Below are 5517 nucleotides of genomic sequence, written 5' to 3'. Positions count from 1 at the left end.
CTTTATAGCATCTTTATTATTTGGGGTGGGAAAAGGGTGGGAGGGGCTTGGGGTGGGGTGGGCAGGAAATCAGAATGAAACAAGAACTCTCCGCTCTCTTCCTCAGACTGTAAAATCATGGGAATGTTAAAGTATCAGTCAGGTTTGATTTATAAATTAAACTAATTTTCTCTCCAATGCATCAGTGAGAAACACAAGGGGATCATCTAGAGGCTATAATAGAGGAAGAAATTAGGGAAACCATTAATATTAAAGATTTTTATGGCCAGGGGACTGAGCTGTTGAACTCTGCTCTTACAAAGAGGGAAGAGATGTCTGCCATTCTGTGTTTAGGCATGAATCAGAATCTTCTCAGAGAGGAAAGAGGGAACAGGCCTGAATGTCTACTTTTATGTAGAAACTTTCCAGAATGCTGAAAAGCAAGAGATAGGGAAACAAAGACCATATATAAAAGGCCTGCTTTTTCCACTGCTACCAAACCCTTTCTTCTTTGAGACCAAATAAAAATAAAACCTCTTAATCACAGAAAATTTGCACTTTCTAAAATTTAAACACAGCAAAGAATTATGTGGAACAGTGAATATTTTTCATGTTTACAGAAGCCTAAGAATTTCACTGTAAGCCTTCAAAAGGAATACTGTACTTGTAGTGCATTGATCTGAACCGTCCTCCTCGTTGAGACTAATTGTGTGTAGCAGTTAAAAGCTCAACTGGCTCTTGGGACAATACTTTTGTCCCCATTTCTTTCATCAGATGCCAGCTGATCTCAAAAATTTGCATGTTATTAAATAAGCTTTTTATGTTGATGGAAATATTGTGCAAAACAGAACAAGACTCATTGTCTTTTTCTGTACAGATTATCCTACCTCCTACAATAAAACCAGATTTTTCAAAGTGCACCATGTGCTTCAGAAAGCTCTTCTCAGACATGAATCTGGGACTCGTTAAGGGTCTCACTGTTAACTCCTGTGAGTTTTTCAGCAGTTGGTCTAAGTTTATGAAGTGTCCTAAACCAGGGGTGCTACTTGATTGTATTATTTTGATATTGAACCAGGATAGGTCCCTAGTATTGCAAGCCAAGATTTTACAAGACTAAGTTGATTTTCCTGTCAGTTTTACTATAATGCTGAAAAGTTGTGTGTCTGTCCTTGCTTTTCATTTGTTTCAAACTGAAAGTATCCTAAAGTGTAAACCCTGTTTGGATTTCTTTGTTTGCTTGGGTTTTTGTGTGTGGGTTGTTTTTTTTTTTTAACATGGATTGTTCTGATTGTATAATGCTGGCTTTGAATGGATACACACACACCTCAGCTAACATCCTTTACATTTCCTTCTTGTTCTGTGGCTAACTGCTGACAGTGGCATTAAAAGAGGTATTTTGGGTTTTGAGAAAAGAAACAGAAGCATGCCTCTGTTATAGAAAGATGTTCTTTTCAGAATAAGACTTGAATATTTTAGGCAAACTCAAAAAAGACAGAAGGCAATTGCTAACATTTTGTGTTGACATTTGGGAAGTTTCTCACTGAAGAACTGTGATTGATGGAAGCTAGGCACATTCCTTCCACGTTCAAGGCTTCTTTTATCAGACCTGGGCATATTCTTGTGCTCCACACGATATAACAGAACTCAGTGTGAGAACAGATTAGGGTTCCTTATCTTTTTCATCTTGTTAGTTGTCAGGTCACATTTCCTTCATTTATACCACTCAAACAGTTGGACTTCTTTTACCTTTTTTTTCATTCTTTATGCAAGTAGTTGACATTTTTAGTTTCCAAAACCACTGTCTCCTCTGTTTGTCACTTCCATGCAATTCTAACAACAGTTTGATTTTGTCTTTGTCAGGAGACTAAAATACCTTTCAACAGCTTCATCTGTTTGCAAAGAAGCCCAGACATAATAATGGCTACATAAAGTTTCTCCATGCACAGCCCTGGCTTTGAGGTTGTAGCCTGATAATGAGTAACAGGGTGAGGAGGGAAACAAAGAGGGAATTATTCAAATGTCATGGAAGAGGTGAGGGGAAGTTTTGATATTGTTCTCCCTATCCCACATGAAAGTTTGTAGAGGACAAGTGATACAGACACAGATGTTTGTAGAGAATCAAGGACTGAAACCTTTGGTGTGAAGGCTTTTTTACCACACAAATCATTCCTTCAGGCTGGATCTGCCTCCTAACAAATGCCATTATATGATCATGATATGCTTTGTAATGTAATGCTCAAGCTTCAGTTTCGGTGCAACCTCTTATGTTTTGATTTTAAGATCTTCACTCTGCAGTTGGAGATTGGCCCCCTTATCCCATATACTTTGAAGCAGCCAGAGTTTTGTAAAGAGTTGTTGGAACTTGGGTGCTGAACTTGTGAAGTAGAAAGCTATAATCGCAGATAAATAAGGGACTGGAATATCACTGGCATAAGTGCTTTCACCTGTATTCTGCTTTTCATTTAGGAGGTGATTACAAGAAACCTGTATCTAACTTTTTTATGCAAACACCAGTATCACCACAAAGAGATTTGGTTTTGTACTTGGCTGGGATTTCAGTAGGAGGATGAAGGGGTAAAATTTCATCAATGTTGTACAAATTCATATCTCCAGTGCAATATATGTATTAAAAAAACAAGCCCCACTCTGTACTTTGTATAGATTAGTTTTTAACTGGATTAAACTGAAACTCAGCACAGTGACAGATGTTTAGTGTTTTATTTTTAGCGGGTGGGCAAGAGGCAGATTTACCTCTATACAGCTTTGTATTCACAGAAACATAGAATGGCCTGGGATAGAAGAGACCCTAAAGATCATCTAGTTCCAATGCCACTGCCATGGATAGGGACACCATTCACTAGACCAGGTTTCTCAGAGCTTCATCCAACCTGGCCTTGAACACTTCCAGGGATGGGGCATCCACAGCTTCTCTGGACAACCTGCTGCAGTGCCTCACCACCCTCATAGTAAAGAATTTCTTCTTAATATGTAATCTAAACCTACCCTTTTTCAGTTTGAAGCCATTCCCCTTTGTTCTGTCACTACCTGCCCCTATAAAAAGGTCTTTCTCCATCCTTCTCATAGGCTCCCTTTAGGTACTGGAAGGCCACAGTGAGGTCACCCCAAAGCCGCCTCTGCTGCTTAGAGGTCCTTCCTCTTTGCTCTCCATTTCCTGCTTTCTGGAAAGATGTGAATTTATAAAAAGATGTAAGGGATCTTGTGTCTTCCCTGGCACCACCTGTCTCACTGCAATAGCTATTCACTAATTTGGTACTTGAATGCTCAATTTTCTATATTCATAAATATATAAACCCAACTAATTAAAATGCTACTGCAACAGCATTACAAACTCTTAACACCACATGCTTCTTTGACTTGTTCAGATCCCAAACAGAAATCCTAGAGAAGGTGAAGCACCCATTTTTCTAGAGGTTACATTCTTTGGTTAGAGATTTTGCATTTGTAGCCAGGTGTTGGCCACTTCAGGATGTCAGAATGGCTGGGGCAAGGTGTCTGGTGAGATCCACAGGACATGAAGCCATACCCAGGCACGTTAGACTTTTCCATCTTGTGAGTGTATCTTGATTAGGAAAAATATGTAGAGGGGCATTTTGCAAACAAGCAAAGCTCTGAACTATGGCTTGTCCCTTGATAATTTATGCAAAAGTAGGTAGCAGATGCCAAGAGCTGTCCCTGAGGTTGGCCCCAGCAGCACTTTCTTGTTTACATCATGAAATATCTGTTACTGAAATCAAGAGATAGTCGCACCAAGATTGTGAAATTAGAGTCCCATCTAAAAAAACAGCACTACTGACTATAGTTTAGTTACATTTCTAAAAATGAGGGGTTTTTTATTTTTACATGATGAGAAATAGGAATCTAGCTTGAGTCCTATTATTTATGCATCCACAGACAGCAAATATCAAAACCATGTACAATTACTCTAATGTTACCTAATACCATAAAAGCTACACTTGCCAGATACACTTTGTATCCAATAGTAACAGTTTTTATAATTATACTATCAAATACTATGCTAAATGACAGCCCACATACTTGCCTGTGTGGTGAAGTACAATATCAGTGAGGGAAAGTAATTTTTTCAGAGATGTCCAAGTTTCTAGACCTGGTATGTCTTTCAGTGACAAAGGCAGGGATAGAGCAGCATTACAAAATTGACCTCTCCCTTCTTTGCCCCTTTTCTGTGAATTCAAGCATCTGTTGGTCTGAATGACTGCACAGTGACTGCTGCTCAGTCTCTGTGCAAGCAATTTGTATCTACTCAAATGTGTATTTGCTTTGACACGCAATAGCTCACAGCTGGACCTCCTAAGAAACTGCCCACAGAGCCATTTCTGTGTTAAAGAAGGTGATGGTACACACAGTGTACAGAGTTTCTCCTCCAATATCTCATTTCACACCCTCTCATTATCTTATCACTGCTGTTAATAATACATTGAAGACTTCCATTTTTGTGCTTCCTATCACCAGGGACAGTGGAGAAAGTGGGATGAAGTGCAGGCAGCCCTCTAATTCCACTCTGTTCATACCAAAGCTACCCCAGTTCACAAGTCCAGGGCCCACCTAGGAGGAGTGGATGAGTTATTCAGCCGTGGAGTAGAGTTCTCTGCAAACTTGTATGTATGGAAATTTCCAGTCACAGAAAGACACTACATACTTTAGCAGCCATGAGTGAAGTTCCTGAGCCCATGTTAATTCTAGAGGCTGTGCAGACCTTGCCAGTGCATTTAATACCATGGAGAAGTGATACAACATCTGTTAAAACACACAAGGATTTCTCAGCTAACAAGCATATACAGTTGCATACCATTTCTTCACTAGAGGGAGTCTAAGACAAGGATTACTGAGCACTTCCAAACTTAATAAAGGAGCAGAGGGGTGCCACAATACAACAGGACATTGAAAACTGAATGATCCCTTAAAACCTAAACAATATCTGCTATGTTTCAAAAGGGCTTTTATTTTTCTTTTTCAAAAATGAATTTCTTACATTATAAACTGTTTCCTTTTGAAAGAGGCCCTGAAAGTGCAAATAGGCACTAAGCTAAGGATGCTTTTCCTGAACACAGACACCTCTGTACCATCCAAGGACTGCGCACCACAACTGGATAACAACAACATGAGAACTACTTGGTGTTTAAAAACCCAAGGTGCTGACCAGGAAAAGCTACTATTTACATTTGTAGCTGGAAACCATAGTCCTCAAGTAGGATCCTATGTGGTAGTGAAATAAAAAAGGCAATGCTGTACCATTCCTGCCAAAAAAAAAACAGCTGGAGGAAACAGGATTATACAGGTGCCAGCTCATTGTCACTCCTGAGGCTGCTCAAGGAACAGCTTCTTTGGAGGTAGATGACAAGTTGGTTCATATTAGCTTCTCCCCTCCCTCAAGGGAATTCTAAAGCTGAAAGTTGCATGTATTAGAGCCAGCTTAGGGAAGCTGGTTCACTCAGTCTTAAGCTCCCAGGGCTATTCACCAATGAATAGCCAAGCAAAGTGATAAAGATAATTCTGTTA

This window comes from Pipra filicauda, unplaced genomic scaffold, assembly GCF_003945595.2.
Source record: "Pipra filicauda isolate LSUMZ 115617 unplaced genomic scaffold, ASM394559v2 scaffold26_size5592650_pilon, whole genome shotgun sequence".
Lineage (NCBI taxonomy): Eukaryota > Metazoa > Chordata > Aves > Passeriformes > Pipridae > Pipra > Pipra filicauda.
The sequence above is the reverse complement of the archived record's forward strand: the minus strand, read 5'-3'. Positions refer to the sequence as shown.